Below are 20437 nucleotides of genomic sequence, written 5' to 3' on the forward strand. Positions count from 1 at the left end.
TTATCCCTACTTCGTGTTTAGTCACTGTTTAGTTCCAACTCCAGGTCTTACAAGTCTTTCCCAATCTTGTTCAGTTTGTTTTATGTGCATCTTGACAGAAGAATTTGATACTTTGAGACGCCTTGGCGGCTCCTTTTCTTGGGTCGTCGCATACGCAAGTCACACTGAATGGTAATACAAAGCGTCTTTGATCTTTGAAGACGAAATGGTGTGTTCATTAATCTTTCCAGCGATGGTGCATACGAGTAATAAGTCTGAAAATTGCTTGAATTAGCCTTTTGATCTGACCTCAATTTTCTCATCTACGCAGTGAACGTTTCACAGAGTTAGTAACTATAATCTACAGCCAGTAGAGCTTTAACTGTAGCACAGCTAGAATAGATATGAAGCTACTATGAGACAGATTGACAACAGATGTTATGAGGTTATTACCGATGCAAATCAAAGTAACAATTACGTATTTGATTTTTGATGTCCTTTAGGACTTAAGATACGATGATCTTAGGACACAAATGGGCTTCATCTTAACAGACGCAAATCGTTAAGTATCATAGAGGAATTTTAATGCGAATACTTCGCAATTCCTGAATGAAAAGGTCATAGCAGAAGCCACCTTGACTATAACCTTTAATGAATTCGTTATAGATGATAGACACAGTAACAGAATGATAAGAATGTCTTTGATCTTTGGCAAATCCCTTACAGACAAGATAATCTCTCGATGACACATCATGAGTTCGTCAAAGATAGCAGCTACCGTTAGAGAACATTGAGCCAGAATTTGATCGATGAGCCAGAAGCCATTACAGTCTTGTCCGCATGAGATTGTCCACCAATCTTTGATCTCCTGACCTTAACATCGAAATCTTCTGAAGCGTGATCATCACATGATCATCACATGATCATCACGTGAACATCTCATGATGGAATCCTTCGTGCTTGGACTGAGAGAAAAGGTAATGAAAATGTAAGAAGTGGTAGGAGATACAAATCTCAAACATTCCTCACCTTATCTTCATCTTTTGTCTGACAGTTTCATAAAGGAGGCACTGGACTGTAAAGGTGTCTTTTAGAAGGAGAAGCTATCGGGACACGTGCTCGTTACAAGTGTAATGTTCCGTGACTTTTACATATTTTAGTTTTACAACGTTAGCTAGGACTGACGTGACTTGGTTTTGCTTTATTTGTATTTTCAAGAACAGTCTCTGATTGATTTATTCTATACACTGCCTTTAGACGAAAAATTAGACCCCCTAAAATTCCAGACGTGAACTGCAAGGTAGACTAGCTTTTATAGCCATTCCATTCTATTTCTGCCTATTGTATGTGTGCCTTCATTAAGTATACAGTTTGCAATTAGCCTGGAGACTTTAGCAATTCATGAATTTGCAATAAAAATCTAGGTTCAATTACAGAAATGGTTTGGCTTCAGACTGCGTGTTATGGAAGTCTGGGAATCGATTTAAATCTTTGTAGTAAAATTTTGTATTTTTTTCCTCAGACAAAACTTCAATATATTTCTATCTAAATAGTATGATATATACAGGTGTCAGAGGCTGATATGCGGGCCCGGGGAAGCGAATAGAGGAGCGAACTTACAGCTATAATATGAATTATGATCACAAGCTATTTAAAAGCACGGTCTGTAGATATTGTAGCATAGGGCCCACGGCCTAAGAAATGTGAATTATATATATTTACAAGCTATTCCGTCATTTGCAAATATACTTTCTTTGCAGAAGTAAGATTTATGACGATCAGGCAGACGTTTTCATTTCTTACATTAGACACACTGGGAGCCATATTTTGGCAGTCAACCTTCAAGATTTATTAAGTTTCCACCATATCTATATGTCCAATTTGTCTATGAATAGAAAATGTCTTTAGTGGTACGCCGGTAAGAACCTGTACAAGTATCACTCCCAGACACAAAATTGTCACTTTGGAAACATTAGAGGCCAAACATTTGCGGTTAACTCTCTCTCTATGGATTCATGGCGCAGACAGCGATATCATAAAAACCCACACTGACGCCAGACGTACAATTAGCTCACGTGTGCGTTCACGCATAATAACTTTGACTTTATCTAAATCCATGTTACTATAGTCTATACACTTTCTCCGGCTCTATCGTCTAAATTCTAAAGCAAGGAGTTGTAATTTGCTTATCGTGTAAGGATAAAATCGTCTTACATGAACAAAAAATGAGAGCTAACGCTGACAGAATGTAAAATGTACCGAGCATGTGATCCTGGCTAAAATAACTCTTATTTTCTGACATGCCTCCCTTGCCATATATAGTGTTTTTCCCCTTTATCTTGTATGCCACCAGTTCTCTGTGCTCTACCTACTGTACACTCAATTTAGTACTCACCACCCTACACTTATTGTAAGTAATTGTGATTTTATCGTATGTACTGATAATGCCTGGAAGTCTACAAGATCGTGGCCCACTAGTCTCTTCTAATATTGGTGCTGTAAATCTACAATGTACTGTAAGTGGTTGGGATTTGTTTAAGTGGCACTTGTAGATCCCAAGCATCGCAAACATACAACGAGGAAGTAAATAAAGTGCGATGCTAGTTCACCTTTATCCGCGAGGTCACCTATATCCGTTTTTTAAAAATAAAATGGGTATCTATTCTAGGGATTTCTAGTTTATGGACGGTGGTGTCAAACTGCAATATTTTCACAATATTGCAGTTTACAATTACAGTCAGCTGACTTAACATGATCCCTAAATACCTTGTTTTTAAATACAACGGTTAAAGGTCCCCCCTCGGATAAAGGTCAACTAGCGTTATAGGCTACATGAATTTGTGGTCAAATCTGTAGATTGCTACTTTAATCTGCAGCTCCACCATACATAACTGCACTGTGTGGCCCTTTTCGTCTCTGAATAAAAGAAATGTATTTTACAGCAGGAGCACGTATCACTGCCAGATATATCAGCGGGCAGGCATTTGCGGTTAACTCTCTATATTGCTACACGACTCCACAAATAGCGATAACAAACCAGTCGCCGTCCCCTCTCACACTGACGCCTACATGTACATTATCTCCTAACAGTATGTAAGGTTACACATAGTAACTTTGGGTTTATCTATGTCCACGTTTCCATACCCCATATGCTGAATACTACAATCTACATGTAAAGCATCAAGTTGTAACTTCCTTATCTTGTACAAATGTATAGTCTGCCACTAGCAAACAATGCATATGAGCGCAAAGGTCACCGAAATGTGAAATGTACTGAGTAGTTATACCTCTTGGAAAAATATATTATTAGTTCCTGATCAGTTAACACGCCCATCTTGTTTCCATACATATAGTGGCTTTGCCTTTATCTTGAATGCATACTGGTTCTATGTGCTCTATCTATTGTACACTCAATTTAGTTCTGACCAACCTACTTGTATTAGAAGTAATTGTGATTTTATCGTATGTAATGATAACGTCCGAATGTCTACAAGATCATGGCGTATTTGTCTCTTCTATATTGTTGCTGTAAATCAGCAGCTACCGTATGTAGTTGGGATTTGTTTAACTTGAACTTATAAAGCCTAAGTATCGCAAACACAAAAACAGTAAAGAAGCAAATTTACTTACGTTACACATGGGTGCAACTGACAAGGGAAGACAAAAGTTATTATCGATGCCTCACAGAATATTGAACGACAAACGTACCAACCCCAAACGTACTTTAAAAGTGATACGAGCGAGGCTATGGGTGCTACGAGTCTCATAGAGATAGAAGTTTGAAGAATCTCACCGTGTGGTTAACTGTAATAGTAGCAGAAGGGGCCACTTCTAATCTGGGCACGTAGACAGGGCACGTACCTGTACAACCTTGAGTGGCGTCTCTCCAATGTTTAATCTGAAACTTTACGATCAGGCTAAGATAATTGTACGCTAGCATTATCTAACAACAGTTTATGTATCCTGTTCACACAGTGTGACTTCATTTGTATGGACAATATTGTTTTCAGTACTAGAAGACTAGAACTATGCCGTATTAGCTTTGTTCACATAAGCTACTTTAGCCTGAAAGCCAGACTTTTTCCAGGGCCTACACAGGCCAACTCCTCGGCTCAAGTGCCAACATGCCCCCAAGGAAATTCTACAGCAGTGACCCCACCCCTCGTTAGATCACAGTACGATAGAATTATTGAGATTTGAAATCGGGGGCCTGGCAACCAGGCGAAAGTTTCTTGCACTGTATGTAGACATGGTTCGTATACTGAACTAGAGGCATGCTAAGTGCCTCAAAGAAATATTAAGAAATGCACTTACGTTGACCAAACGTTGACGTGCGCACCTCACGGATAAAATGAACCCGAACGCGTCGGATGCCTTTTTGACCTTGGAAAACGACCTTCAAATGTTTACACTGTATTGGTACGGTTTAGCAGAGATGAATGAGTAGTGGGAACCATAGCTTACATCTTCACAATGAGCGGGACACGCTCACTTGACACTCAAAACAATATGAATGGCTTGGAACACAATACAGGCCCATAACCCTATCTGCTACACTTTCTATCATATGCACCTAACGCACTCAGCTTAATAACTACGTTAAAACGTCAATATTGTGACACGGCTTTTTGAATACTGTACAAACAATGAAAGAAAGACTTTGGCTCTACCTCACTGTTTGAGTACATGTTGATGTAAACTGAGATAAAGTATAATGTTTCTGAAACAACAACGCTCAATCTGTGTTTGCAAACAGTTTTTACCTACCGCTTTAGCTTGATTGCTATGTGCTTAATTGTTGTTATGACCGCAATGCTTTGGATTACTAAGTTACCAAGTAATATATATCTTTTGTCTGTGTTAGAGAGCATATGCGTATGCAGTATGTTGTTACTGTCGTTTTTGTTTAATATTATAGCAAAGAAAGTGATCTCAATCGTTGTGGTTGATTAATTGGTTACAAATGACACTGGGGTTTTTAGAGCACTTGGCCCATATCAGAACATTGGAGAGGACTGAATCACAAACAATCACTCGATACAACGATAACGTATACTGAGATTGAAAGAGCTACAACTAGAAACATGTAAATAACAAAAACCTTGCCGACTTTATGTGCGTTACGTGGCCAGTGTGGTTGTATGTATGACAAAAACTGCTGTATTCTGCCTTTTTGATACGTTTGCGGTTCTTTGAAGCACAAAAGGGCGTCAAATCTGTCTGATGTGTTTGTGAGAAACATGTGGACTTGACACAGCTGCCGTAAGCACACAAAATCTGGAGCCGCTATTGTAGACCACATTCAAGTACTTTGTAACTTGTACTTTAGGTGTAATTTGAATGTGGCTAAGTGCGGAGGTACTTAAGTGAACTTGAAACGACTGGTGGTGACATTGCTGACAGCTCATCAACACACCCATAACAAACGTACACTCAAACACTATAAACATGGGCTGAACCCACAACATGACATGCACGTCTAGAACGCGTCTGCAATGTACCGTAAACACACAGTGTATATATATATATATATATATATATAATCTTTCCCTCGAAAACACAGAAGAATTCAGGAACAGAACAAATAGAAAAATGCCATTGAGATACACGTAGTATCGTTATATATCTGTGAATAGTTTCATAGAGATATCAAAACTATATACGAAGGAAGTAGAATTAGAACCATTCAATATTGCTCCAAAGATAGTGCGGTGCATATAAACTACAAGGTGTTAGGCCCAGAAGCCAAATATTCTAGGTAAAAGTCCTGCCATACTTCCGATCTTGCGCCCTCAGGAAAGGTGCTTTCCTCACCCCACCCAGGTGTAACAATGCAGGCCTCGAAATACTTTTTTACATTGAAAATTACCTGCATCAGACAAATTTTTCCTGCACAACTCTGAACTTAAGAATTATGAATCATACTAAAATTGTTCAGGAACCATGCATTTCTATTTTTTTCTTTCATACCTTCCTATCAATACAGGAAATAACAATCCATACACACCTACATTATAGGACATTCATGTATAAAACCCAGTACATGGACCAGTGCAGGTTAGGTACAGGTACACACCAGAAATACCTGCACAGCTCCAAATTTACCTGCACTAACCTATATAAGCAGGTGGTATTTCGAGCCCTGAATGGGTATTGAATTTTGGTTGCGGAGGTAAAAGGCTGTAAAAGGAGAGAGCTGGCCTTCCAGTGCCGTGCATTAGACATGATGGATAACAACTAACTGCCCCTACGAGGATACGACCTCGAAAAAGTGCTATGGAACTACATTTACCTTTTTAATGATATACAAGGTACTCACCGTCTGTATGTAGAGATCGCCCGTATATAGCCTTGCGCAAGACCCAACACTTTTTCCCTGACAGGAAAGTGCCAATGTGACCACCTGTCGCATCTGCCCCGTAGCTGGCGACTCGCCAATGTGGCAAGCGGTTGCCATGGTAACGTCCATATCCCGATTGCGTCCCCAAATTGAGAGTTCGCTGATATTGCATTTATATGTTTGCTTTCGTTTACAACTTAAACATGTAAGTGGCAACGTGTAAATTTGACTTTCTGGGTCGTTAAAATGTATGTGTATATATCATAAATCCTCCCTTCGATCTAACCGACATTTGGGGTAATATTTTACTACCTTAAACATACAGGACGTGGTCGCACGTTGTACTTAAAGCCCCGGTCACAAAGCGCGTACGATTCCTTGCGATGGACTATTCCGCATATCGTACGATGAGCGCAGTATATCGCAAGAAAATCGTAAGCATCGCAAGCCATCGCAACGCATCGGATGGTGTTCAAAATTTTTCCAGCGTCGCACGATTTTTCACTTGTGTCTCTTCTGTATAGCCGTCTGACCGCTTTTGTGCTTCTTTAACCAACAAACATGTGGACGTAGCTGTTAAATACCTTCCTATAATATTTTTAACTGTAAAAATAAATTAAAAAAGAACATGACAACAATATTACAAGCAAAAGTTAAAATCAAGCGTGAGTACTGGTATGGTTATCTCGGCCTGCTTGCCGGCTCTACGTGTCAGGCTCTTACGAAGATCGTATCATGATATGCTATCAACAAAAAGATGCCATCATACAAAAATCAAATGATAAGCATTATATCATATATATTTCCGGCTCATAGAGCCTGACTTTATGTTCGAGTTGTCCCAATGGTTATTACGATTATGGTAAACTGACCCAAGAGCGCCAAGACCGACGAGAGCTGAGATTTGATCTAATTAAAAACTCATGTGCATGAAGCGATCAAACTATTGTCTGCATCACCTGTGCGTGACGCGCTGTTCTCTGGTTGCGACTGTGGCAGTTGCGACTGATATATTTCCCCTTTTCGTCAATATCGACAATATCAGGTAAAACTGAAACCATCACAGCATACTAAAAAATCATAAATCTATAACCTCATCAGTAGACAAAAATTGCCGTAATGAACTCTGCTATGGGGGCAAATAAAACCTTACGACGATAGGGAAATTTTGAACATGTTCAAAATCCATTTCAGCTCTATTTTTCGCCATACGACGCTCCCCGATTTACTATGATTCACTGCGATTGACACAGGCACGCTCTTATGACCTCATCGTACGATCCACTACGCGCTTTGTGACCACGGCTTTATATACTTAAACCATTGCTTCCGATTTTCTTCCGACTTACGTCGCACTGCGATTATCCTGCGCATCGGAAGGAATCGCAAGGGATCGTACGCGCTTTGTGACCGGGGCTTTAGTCAGTGTTTGCTGTGACAAGTTTAATCGCATCTTATGCAACGAATTACATAAAAGTGCATTACTTGAGGCAAACTTTAAGGTAACGTTGTTATGTATCGATTACCTGCATTCAAGCGTAACCCGAGTTTGTACCGGTTCAGTTGACCTTTGTGTCAGCCATTGTTGACTTAAACATTAGATCTCCACCCTGTTATGGAGACGCTGGGATCTGTGCGCGTGGTTCGAACGGCGTACGTGCCGCGAATCACGTATGGTTTCAGCAACAGACGCGCATGCTCGCGTGCAGGGTGCTGTAAATAATGTAGCCTGAATAGCAGTCTTTGCCGAGGGCTTTTACATGTAGCGTTACAGAGCTTATTAATAACTTGAAAGTCTGTGTTGGTAGTAGTCATTATTGAACTAGTTATTGAACTAGTTATTGAAGAAGTTATTGAACTAGTTAAACTGCAATACCCAACACAAAAATTCAACTCACCCAATTTTTTGACTGAACAGCACCAGTCTCTGTATAGAGCTTCTTATTTGTTTATTTTAGATTTTCTTTATCCAGGGTATACGTAGGTGCGCCCAGTGCTCAACACACTACGTTAGAGGCGTTGTATGATTGCTACCGGGTCTACTTACCAAGCGTGAAAACAATAGCAATCAGACAAGTATACAACAAGAAAACAGAAAATAATAAGGGCGTATCTAAGCACTATTTAGACTTACAATGTAATCTTAGCCTTTGTCTTACTTTTGTCTAATTCTTCACTATGACATCAAGGTATTTATTTGTGTTTTAGTGTGTCATAAGTTGATTGATTGTACTTTCTTATAGTATAGCGTATAACTTGTTTAAAACTAAAATGTTTTTCTAAAACTAAAAGAAAAAGGCCCGTCGACGGAGGCTGCTGTCTAGGCTAACTCTGATAATGACCCTGATTGGTGACTGGTAAACTGCCGGGTTGAACATTTATCTAACCGCCCCGGTCTTAGAGTCGGTATACTACCAGCGCACCGCTCTGAAGTTAGCTCGCATTTAGAACATCACATCTCTGTTACTTATAGAGATTTTGATTGAACGAGTACTCACCGCAACAGGTGTTTTTTTTCAACAGGTGGGTCTTCTTTCCCCTTTTCTTTCTAATTTGTATTTTTCTTGCGGGTAAAAGTGGTATTTTTAGGAAGTGTATTTGCGTGGAAGTTCCGCTTTCGTCTCTTGTTTGGTTGCATATTAAGAGCTGACGCAGTTGTGCAATAGAAGCAGGGAATCGCAATTTGTTTCGATTTGTTCCAATTTGTATCACTTTACCTGCATTCTATTTACATAGCTCTAGATCAGGTGGAACAAATTTGATTAAGTAAATGGCATGCTCTGGAAACATTGCTCTGATGCAGGAGTGTGCATAAGTCTGCATGCTAGAGAAAAAAAATTACATTTATGCTTGATGTCACTGTGTTTTCTTGCAATTACTTTTTTCTTGCCTCGCAGTACTAGTGTTGAAAACAGATGACAGATTTTGATACGTAATGACTTTTCAGCGACTTCTTTGTTCGCCAAAATGTCTTACAAATGTGCCAGCATTGTTGCCGAAACTAGAAACTTTTTTTCAGGTATTAGTAAGGGAGCAAAGATCCCGTAATGTGTAGTGTATATTTAGATACTCTTCAAGCAGAGGTTCGGCTCCGGCTTTTATTAACACAATTTTGAGGCGTTTTTGTTGGGCTTTCTATTTTGTACAACTGTTTTCTTTTTGCCCGCCAACAGGGGTTAGTGCCGACAGAGCTTTAATTTGGCCGCTGGAAATGAACAGTACAAAATAGAAAGCCCGAAAATCGTATGAAACGAGTCAAAAACAGCCGGAGCCGAAACACTATCTTGACAGTACACATAGACGCTAGCGGAAGATTTGATAACACATTCTTCGAGACAAAAGCCTCATAAGAAGTGAAATAAGCAATAAATTCAGCCATATTAACTCTTGAGGTATTTTGTGCTTTAACAACTAACTACTTTCGTCTGTTCTGAGAAAGATGAGTGGCCAAGAGTTGACAGATCGCTTAACGAATTTCATACATAAAGAATTTCTAATTTTTTTACGTGTTTTCTTGTCTTTTTGACTATAATTGTATGTTGACTATACTTTTATACCTTGCATCACATTTTAATTCTAATACCAAGGCTCACAAAAATCCATATCAATTTTGGTCGCTGTACGATCTGTACCAACCAATGGAAAGGGGTCTAAAGTATAAAGATTAGCATTACCTTATTGGGAACTTGCAAATTAATATTTTACCTGTAGAACACACTTTAGTTTTTTCCTTCGCCAGAAGGTTATATTTTGAGCGTGTCTGTCTGTCTGGCAACAGCAAAACTCGAGAAGCCTTGACTAGATTCTGATGACATTTGGTTGCCCAAATTTGACAATGGGTCCCCTAGCGGCTTTCTAAGGTACTACAGCGGACCTTCCATCGTTGATATATCGTGTTCTGGACATGCTGTGGACAGAGGTTAAGTGCTGAGAGTTTGAACCCCCTAGTGGCTTTTTGGAACTGCAGGCGCCAATTTCCTTTCAAATTTTCTGATATAATTTTTCTGATAAAATGTAGGTTATGTAGGTAGTTCTGAAAGTGAAAGCAGACCATACATTGTAGGTGACGTACTTATTTGCTAACGTCTAGACGACAGGTAAATATTTGACTTCCCTACAACCTTTCTCCGGTTCCATTTCCAATCAATTACTCGATCCTCTGCCCACTCACTGTCCTATGAACATTAAACATGTTTTTATGAAAAACTTCCCTATATTACCAACAGAGGCAATGGCATTAACCTCCGGAAATCATGTCCACTTCCTAGTAGCAAGTTGATAACTCATATTCCTATGGCCCCCTTTCTACTAGACGGCGATCGCGATGCGCTCTCACTGCGACCTAAATAGGATATATGTAACATTCGCTTTCACACTGGGTATATCATACAAAACGTTAAAGTGTGACTGAGAAGATAAAAAAACACAAAGTGTAAAAGGATCCATTTCCCTTCTATACAATTCGTTGAACGATATGTCAAATTTTAGGTCGCAGAGAGAGCGTGGTAAGAGCGCCGTCCTAGTGGAAATGAGGTATTAATGAAAAACTTCCTTATTTTGCCAACAGTATCAACCTCCGGAAATCTTGTCTGCTTCCCAATAACAAGTCAATAACTCAATGTTACCATCCACTGCCCCGTGACCGCTTTATGAAGACCAGACCTTAACTACTCCCACAGTAGACAGATCCATACGTCCATGTTCCCTCCCATTATACTCTCAAGGTTAATGTACCAAGGTTAATGAACACTGATAGGATAAAAGAGTAAAGAGATGGACATGAATGTGTTCAACATATACAAGCTCTTGAACACTGGTAGAGGACCAGCATAGCCGACATACAGGAGAGAACACAGCCGATTTGCTACATTGCTATAGTGCGTAGATACGCTTGTAAAAGGCCATCTGTTTTCTAACTTATTTTTATCAGGGTGTTGTTCTTTCTCTCGCTCTGTATACAGTCTTCACTTACCGAAGGAAAAATGGCTAGATGGATTCAAGCTTTTGAACACTGGTAGAGGACCTGTATAACCGACATAGGGGAGGACACAAACGATTCGGTATATTGCTAGTGCGTAGATACGCTTGTAAAGGGCCATCTGTTTTCTAACATTTTTTATCAGTGAGTTGGATTTTTTACTTTCCCTCGCTCTGTATTAAGTCTACACTACCGAAGGAAAGATGGGTTCATGGGTTCAAGCTTTAGAACACTGGTAGAGGACCTGTATAACCGAAATCACTGACACTGAGGTGGGCACAACCGATTTGCTACATTGCTAGTGCATAGATACGCTTGTAAAAGGCCATCTGTTTTCTAACATCTTGTTATCAGGGAGCTATGAGTGTTTTTTCTTCTTTCTCACACTGTATACAGTCTACAGTAATGAAGTAAGCATGGATAGATGGGTAGATAGACGAATAAATAGTTGGACATGAATGGGCTCAAGCTCTTGAACACTGGTAAAGTAACTGACATAGTTGCGGACACAGCCGATTTGCTACATTGTAGTTCGTAGATACGATTGTAAAAAGCCATCTGTTTTTTACATTAGGGGGTAGGACTTTTTTCATTCTCTCACTCTGTATACATTTTACACTACCGAAGGAAGGATGGATAGACGGGTAATAGATAGATAAATATATGGACATGAACGGGTTCATATACTAGCTCTTGAACACTGGTAGAGGACCAGTATCAACCGAGTCAAGGGTGAATACAGACGATTTGCTACATTGCTAGTGCGTAGAAACGCTTGTGAAAGGCCATCTGTTTTTTTTTTAACATCTTCTTATCAGGGTGCTATGAATTTTTTTCTTAGTAATACCCTCAATATGCATACAGTCTACACTACCGTAGGAAGGATGGATAGATATGAATGGGTTCATATACTAGCTTTTGAACACTGGTACAAGACCAGTACTATGTAACCGACACAAGGGCGGGCACAGTCGCTTTGTTACATTGCAGCCGCACAGTTACGCTCGTAAAAGGCCATCTGTTTTCTAACATTTTATCAGGGAGTAGGTATTTCTTTCTTTCTCTCACTCTGTATCCAGTATACACTACCGAAGGAAGGATTGATAGACGGGTAGATAGAAGAATAAATAGTTGGACATGAATGGGTTCATACACTACCTTTTGAACACTCGATGAAGACCAAGATTATGAACACGTGGAAGTCACAGCCGATTTGTTACATTGCTAGTTCACAGTTACGCTCGTAAAAAGCCATCTGTTTTCTAACATGTTGTTACGGACCGTGACTTTGATGATAAGAAGATGAACCTTCACACAGCATATGTCAGCAGATACAAATGTTTCTCGTGTGATCGTGAAAGAGAACAGACGTGCGTTTACAGTAAAGATAACATGTGGTACGTTATCGTTATATCTATTATTATGATGATATTATTCATTATGATGATTCTCTCACTTTCTTTCTCTGTCTCTCTGTATGTATATTTTGTTTTCTCAAAAGAAAAGAACAAGTCCATTGGCTGCTGGGCGGCCGGGCTGCTATAAGTGAAATTTAATCAGTCTAGAAATAGCTCTGGATAGATAGACATATGAATAGAGAATATATTCAAATGGATGCATGATTATCATAGTTATTATAGCCCCTTGAATTGAACTCTGGACATAAACTTGATAATTTCCAAGTTGCATCATTAAGTTTATGTATTTTGTATTCCATTTGCACACCTTTTTGGATTATAGTGCACATTGTCATTGTTCTTACGTATTGTCTTAGTCCTCATAGACTTTCGGACAGTAGTAGTATCTATAATTGTATTAAAGAATACAAATGCTATAGGTGAATGGATACATGTAGATTACTGTAAATGCAGAAATGTTCGCGGTGGATTAACGTTCGCAGTTTTGGCGGTGACCACTTCACCGCGAACTTAAAACCACCGCAATAATTTATGGTATTAGAATGCAGGCTATGGTGTTACCGCGAACTTAAATCCACCGCGAAACGTCATTTTTCCCGCTATCGCGAAATTAAATCCCCGCGAACTTAAATGCATTTACAGTAATGGATGGGTAGGTGGATAGATGGATAGATAGAGAGGGGAATGGATGAATGTAATAGATAGATATCTTGATTCATTGATAACCTGTCCTTGTACCTCCCAATATAAAGGACAGGTCATGACGTACGATCTGATTCGTACCATTTGATTGCCCTCTAGTTTGAACCTTTCGTTGTACGGAGAAAATTGGACGATCCAAAACTGATGGATGACATTGATTGAACCGTTCATGTGGAAATGAAAGAGGATCAGTAATGTAATTGGATGGAACCATGCCTCGCCGTCCTATTGGTCATTGCCATGGCAACCGGTTACAAGGACAGTCGTAAATTTTTAAGAGAGGACCTTGAACCAGTAGTCCGACCATTACGCTATTGGTATCTAGACAACGCACTATGAGTGGAAAACCTTTGCAAAATGAATGGATGGATTCGTAAATAGTATTTACATATGATTCAACACTTGCGATCTCCGAGCAGATATTAGGGTAAATAAAAGTTCGTATAGTTATATGGCGACCTGCTTTTCGGACAGTCATTCAGCTAATTGAGGACCGCGAGAAGGGAAAACATAGCCTGGGTACCATCCTATTTCTACCGGGGCTCCTTACACTCGCTATTTTTTAGGGGTAGCGAGTGTAAGGAGCCCCGGTAGAATACGGATGATACTCAGGCTAGGGAAAACATCAATGCAATTTCAGAATGAAGCACGGGCGTTATCAAGGTAAAGGTGAACTCTCACTGCACTTGCGTCAAGCTTGCGTCACTGCGGGGTTCGTTCACTGCGTCACTGCTGTGTTATTTTCTCCGACTTTTTTTAAAGTTTGGACATTGCGTAATACGTAAAAGTATGACTAAGAAGACGACAAAATACACAAAAATTAAGAAAATCCGTTCTGTATCTCTGAAATTAGTTCAGTATCTAACACACTGAACGAATCATACCGATCAGCTATGTAGCCACCGCCCTAGTTGGTGATAGGAGGATATGGCCTCAATAATCTAATGGGACGATTTTTCAAGGTTAAGCTTGTCGCTGCCATGGCAGCGTACTCCTGATTCAAGGACAGTGGGTCGTAAATTTCTCCCAGAGGTCGTTGAACTCGAGGTCGTCGAACCCTCGCTTTTTGTTTAAAAAAAGACCTTGATCGAACAAATACCACATTTTCAAACCGGTCTGTTTGTGGAAACGAAAGAGAAAACTGTATCTAAGTATTTACGTACAAATATACACAAAGAACTATTCCCTTTACGTTTTGTGTGGATTGGTATCTTGTATATCATACTTTTCGTTCCCGAAAACTGCCAGGTCTGGCCCCGGTTTGGAAATGTGATGTAGGTCTTAGGGGATGCAAGACAGAAGAGAAGCAAAAATCCATTGCAAGATTTTAACAAGATCGCAGTTTGTTACCCTCATCCTTAAGAATAGAATAGAATTTTAGCTGATGTCATTGAAAGTAAACTATTGATGGCTACCTACTAAATTTCTTTCTCCAAACCATTTCGTCTGAATATTACTCTTTCGTGTATCTCTCTACTGGTGTAGTATTTATGTACAGCATATACCGTGTAGTGTCACGAGATATCCTATGAACCATGTATTATACTAGTTTTCTTTTCATCTGAATTGATCTATACAGAAACCCTTCAGCTAAGATATATTGTATTGGCTTAACGTCAAACGGAGTCAGGTGGCATTTTTATCTTGTGCTGACCAAGTATAATCAGTAGTACTCAATTCGGACTACAAATGTGAAAGAATGTCCAAGGTAAAAGAAGAAGGTGTAAAATAACAAAGAATAAGAATCTATTGTTATTATTATTATTATTATTATTAGGTATACTATATTCTGTGTGTTCAGTCATTTGTTCAATCTATCTGACCACTGCATAATGAATTTCATAAGGAAGGTAACTTTTTTTAACGATATTTTTCTTTTTATTCGCACGCTCGCACATTTTTTTTGGTCTCAATAGGATGTCATACATATAATGAAATCAACATGGCCTAATCATCAAAAGGAACTGCAATACTGTAAATGAATCTAAGTTCGCGGATATTTGATTTCGCGGTAGCGGGAAAATGGACTTTTCGCGGTGGTTTTAATTTCGCGGTAGCACCATGCACTGTAGTCTCTTACTGTTATGGAGAAATGTTCCCGGTGGTTTTCAATTCGCGGTGAAGCGGCCGCCGCGAAAACCGCGAAGATTAATCCACCGCGAAAGTTTCTGCATTTACAGTGTTCAAAATGCCACCCTGCGTGTAATTTGTTTGAGTCCCGATGTTTTCCCTGGAGTTGTGATATATGACGTCATTCTCACAGCATGGGGTAGCACGAGCTAGGTTCTCCGTGTTTTTGATAGCCTCTATTATAAATTGCCTGTCGCTGAACGTGTCTGCGGTCTATGAATGTATTTGTCATAGGAGTGTTAAAGAGACTTGAAGAATTACTCTCAACTTATAACGTGGGCTCAATAGAAATTCTTGACAAGACAGCAATGCCAGAAATATTGGCTCTGTTTTCTAAAGCCTCTAGGCCTGATGTATTACATGGAACACGGTGCGTTTGAAAAGACGACTGAATACTGTGTTTAAAAGAGAGTGGGTGGACATGGCATGGCAAGATGAAGAATTATCAGCACAGTGGGATGTGACAGATATATGGAAGTCAAGACCCTAAACAGAACAGCAATGTTGGTATCTATTTACTCTTTCATTGATAAGTTATCGCTCGACATGTATAAAAGTAGCTTGGTGAGTGTGGCTTTACAAAGGACAGGCAAATAAGCTGCCAGGCGAACCAAACATACACGACTTTTCCCTTACATTACAAGCTATAAGTCTCCATAAAATCCAGACCATAGCATGTCCAGGTAAAAAGATACAAAAAAAATCGAAGTTCTGCTGCAGTAACAAGGTCACACACCAGGGGGGCTAAAGTTGACCTTGACCTTTGTCTTCCAAACCCCTACCCACATACCATACATCATTGTAGTCCAAATATCAATTGGTTCTCAAGTTATGATGACAACAAATATCCGGAAACACAAACACACAGACAGAGAGGCACATCCAAAACTACAAGTCCATTTTTCATGGAGGTAATAAAACATTGCTGATAGGTTACAACGTGCTTTCAGGAGTTAATCGACATTTCAATTGTCCCTGTTTGACCGAACCGTACTGGAGATAGGGCAACGCCCTTGAATACCTTTCCTACTATTTCGTTATTAACGATGTTATTCTCCTAAGTGCTTTTGTGGTCATGAATTATTGATACATGATACATCGTATAATATCAGTCAATGTCCTGTGGATAAATACCTTAAAACGTTGGACCAAGCGCAGTGCAGAATTTTCGCTGCAGTACCAAGGTCACAAAATTGACCTTGACCTTTGTCTTCTCAACACCTACCCACATACTAAATATTATTGTAATCCATCCAAAGGTTCTTGAGTTATGCTGACTACAAAACTCCGGAAACACAAACAGGTAGACAGATCGACCGACAGACAGACAGACAGACAGACAGACAGACAGACAGACAGACACACTCAAAACTATATCTCCATTTTTCATGGTGATAATCAACAAATGGCGGCGGTATCAAAGTGCTCACAGGACTATGATAGACAGCGGTGGTGACAAGTCTTTCCACATGTTCCCTTCAGCCATACCGACAGTATGATGATGTATAGGATAACCTTCTCCCAGTATGGGATAACCTTCAGTCGTACGTCTATATACGTCCCTATGATATATGGCGTATCAGTTATTCACTCGGCATGGGGTCTGTTATCGCCGCGTACTGTGCCCTTGGGGGGAAGAATGACTAGCGACGATTTTGTTTGTTTGTTTGTTTTATTTGGATCTCCATTAGTGTCACAGTATTGTGTTAGACACAATAAGTATGCTGCCTCGGATAGGACGAGGTCTCGTGTCTGGGGAGAGCCATACCCCGGGCACGTTAAAGAACCGGCCACATGTGCGATGGTGCGGTGTGAGCGGTTCAAAACCTACAGTACCTTGGCCGCACTTGGGGCAATTACTGTCGTATTGAGGTCACCTGAGTGGCACCGAATGGCAGCTCGCTCCAGACCCTTGCGATTTAGCCCCGCCTATTGTAAGCTCCTCGCAATTCAGTCCCTGGCTGCAAAGAGTGAGTAGTCGGCCCACCCAGTAACAATAACAATAGCAATATAACTAAGTCTAATGTAAAGAACGAAAACATATAACGCAAGTTCACCTTTATCCGTGGGGTAACCTATATCCGTTGTATAATATATAAGGATAATAAGTCGACGGACTGTGGCTCTAAACTGCAATGCATGTATTTCAAAATGTTACAGTTTAAAACCACTGTCAGTCGATCCCTAAATACCATGTTTTTTTAAACGACGGATATAGGTTACCCCACGAATAAAGGTGAACTAGCGTTACATCTTGTGAACAGAAAATTGAAACAAAATTAAAAGTCACCAAAATCGATGCCAAACAGAGAAAGAGTAAAGCCAAAGAAGGTGCTCCTTTTTGTATCTTTTAGTGGAACCTTTAAGTTCATCTCAAGATGGCTTATCAGTAATTTGCTCGGCATGGGGTCTGAGTTCGGTGAGGTGTCACTATGCCCCAGGGAAAGGACGCTTAATTAGTGACAATATCAGATAGACAAAGAGCGAAGAAGGTGTTCCTCTTGTGTCTTCACGTGGGGTAACTGTAAGTCAATAGTCCTTGTCATACTGGTCTTGTCGCTTGAAGCTCGAGATAAGATTCACTAGTCTCCAAGCAGACATGTCAGCTGGATACAAAAGAGAAGAATTTAGTCAAATAAGGACAAGTGCGTTTACATTGGATGTTAGTCAGTGTTTTGGAGTCTCTTGCCGGGCGAACTCTTTATTTTGCCCACTTTCACCTTGCTTGACCGTTGCAGTAAGCAATGAAATTCAGCATTATATTTATAAAGAACATAAATTTGCAAATTCCTTGGAGCTTTTCAATATGCCAGCAGGGAAGGATTTGTACGAGACATTGCATTGTTAATGTATGACTCTATCTTGCTTAACGTGTGTTTCTAAGTGCTTTCTAACATGTGTGGGCGGACTTGTATGAGATAAGGTCATAAATATGATGAGCCGTCTGGCTCAGATAAGGGTCTGCGGGCTCGTAAAGTAGAGGTCTTTTAAAATCTTCATCTTGCTACACGATGCAAGCACACAACTTAAGATAATCATTCTGTTTACATCGTGAATGCATGACTGTGTATGTGTGTTTGTATGCGTGTGCATGTATGTGTGTGTGTATATGTGTGTGTTTTTTGTTTGTGTGTGTGTGTGTGTGTGTGTGAATGCGTGTGTACGTGTAAACTTGTGTATGCGTGTGTGTGTGTGTGAATGTGTGTGTAGGTGTATGTGTGTGTGTGTTTGTGTGTGTGTATGTGTGTGTGTGTGTGTGTGTGTGTGTGTGTGTGTGTGTGTGTGTGTCAGTGTTTGTGTGCACGGGTGTGTATTTGTGTATATTTCCATGTTGACACGTACATCAATGTTGATCTCTCTGCGATGAGGACTTTGACTTCAGAATCAGTCGCCCCTGTGAGACCGGGCGTGGCTAATCAGTCCAATCTAGATCTCTATGTACAGAAGAGTTTAAATCCTGACCCGGTCTCAGCATGAGGCGCCTCCTGTCCCTGTAAATCCCCATTATAAATGTCATGTATCTCGGCATGGGGTGTGTTGTCACCTCGTGTCTCTAATAGAAGGACTCACGCCCCGGGCGAGGGGATGCTTATCGAAGAGCGAACAATCTTAAGATAGAGAAGAAGTCGACTCAATCAGCTGAACGTCGTGTAAGTAGTTTGCCCTAGTCTCTGCCGGCATTGTCGTGTCTAAAACGACAGACCAGCATAGCGGTTTGAAAATTTCACGTTTTATGACTGTACATATTCTGCTTATACTAAGGGCAAGTAAGTGCCCCAAGAAATGAATACTAAGGAAGGCAAGGCTGGTAAAGGAAAAGACTGTAAATATTTTACACACGGCGCACCAAACATCCTTTTATCATATCTGCCCAGACTGGATATAGATATCCTAGAAATAGACTAGAATCCCAAAGGCCTTGCTTATGGGGGTGCGGGGATTGTAGAATTCGGCAAAAAGTCGAGAAATCAGTTGGACAGGGGAGTCAGTCCACGCTAATAGGGCCTTCACACTGTGAAACCATGATTAGCAGGAATCAAGCAGAACCAGCCGGAATGAAGTATAGCAAAATGGAAAGTTTTTAGCATGCCATAAACTTTCGGCACAGCCAAAAGACTGACACAAATATCTGGAATGCAGTGAGCATTTCTAGAATACTCTACGAATTCCCAGGAATGGAAAAAATAATTCTGACGGCATTTCGGCTCATTCCTTCTCGTGAGAAGGAGATGTAAGGTCCATTTGGAATTCCCACCCAAATGGCCCCAAATGTGCCACGAATTTTGCAAATACTTCATTCCGGCTAGTTCTGCTTGATTCCTGTTGATTCGGTTTCAGTGTGAAGGCCTTATAAGGTTGCGCGGCCGACCAACTCCTTTGGTAGCAAAACTTCCCTTGCAAAGTATTCTCCCAATAATAGCCAGCGTAGTCAGTCGGGTATAGACTAGAAATAGACCCCTAGTCTCCTGTGAGATTACCAATGTAATATAACGGTAGATAGAACACGAGAAGACGAAGTACGCCAAGCAAGACATCATGAGCATAGCTTTGTTCGTGGCTTTAGATAAAGTCTTTTGATAACATCCAGCCAGCATGGGTATACAAACTTATAGACATATTCTCTTATCATGATAGAAACATAGTCTCCGGGTAGGTTTAAGAAATGTAACATTATGTTGGTAGAACGAAAGGAAGACGAATAAGATAACTTAGTCTCATCATTTGTAGCGTGCATCCGAAACGAATATACTGACCTCTTACAAGCCTCATAGTCTCCAGAGGGGATCACTGAAGGAATGGGGCTAGACAAAGAAAAGGAAGATGAAGTACGCAATGTAAGGTGCCCTGTGTATAATTTTGTTCATGGCTTTAGACTTAGTCTCATGATTG

At 40.2% G+C, this 20437-nt stretch overlaps 1 protein-coding gene and 1 long non-coding RNA gene across 3 annotated transcripts in view; one reads left to right on the top strand and one right to left on the bottom strand.

The window, feature by feature from the left end:
* LOC118410898 overlaps positions 1–6388 on the bottom strand; it is a 9939-nt gene extending 3551 nt beyond the window's left edge. Inside the window, exon 1 of one of the 2 annotated variants that reach the window (XR_004830615.1) lies at positions 6299–6388. This is a non-coding gene — a long non-coding RNA (uncharacterized LOC118410898). Of the gene's footprint in view, positions 1–4293; positions 4360–6298 lie in introns of those variants that run through there. The other variant, XR_004830616.1, reaches the window with a different exon arrangement.
* A 2360-nt stretch (positions 6389–8748) lies between these two features.
* The window catches only part of LOC118410893 (normal mucosa of esophagus-specific gene 1 protein-like), a 26891-nt gene continuing 15202 nt past the window's right edge, over positions 8749–20437 (top strand). Inside the window, exon 1 of the mRNA XM_035812779.1 lies at positions 8749–8842. The gene's annotated coding sequence lies outside the window, so the exon portion shown is untranslated. The remainder of the gene's footprint in view (positions 8843–20437) is intronic.

Source organism: Branchiostoma floridae, chromosome 3 (genome assembly GCF_000003815.2).
Source record: "Branchiostoma floridae strain S238N-H82 chromosome 3, Bfl_VNyyK, whole genome shotgun sequence".
Taxonomy (NCBI): domain Eukaryota; kingdom Metazoa; phylum Chordata; class Leptocardii; order Amphioxiformes; family Branchiostomatidae; genus Branchiostoma; species Branchiostoma floridae.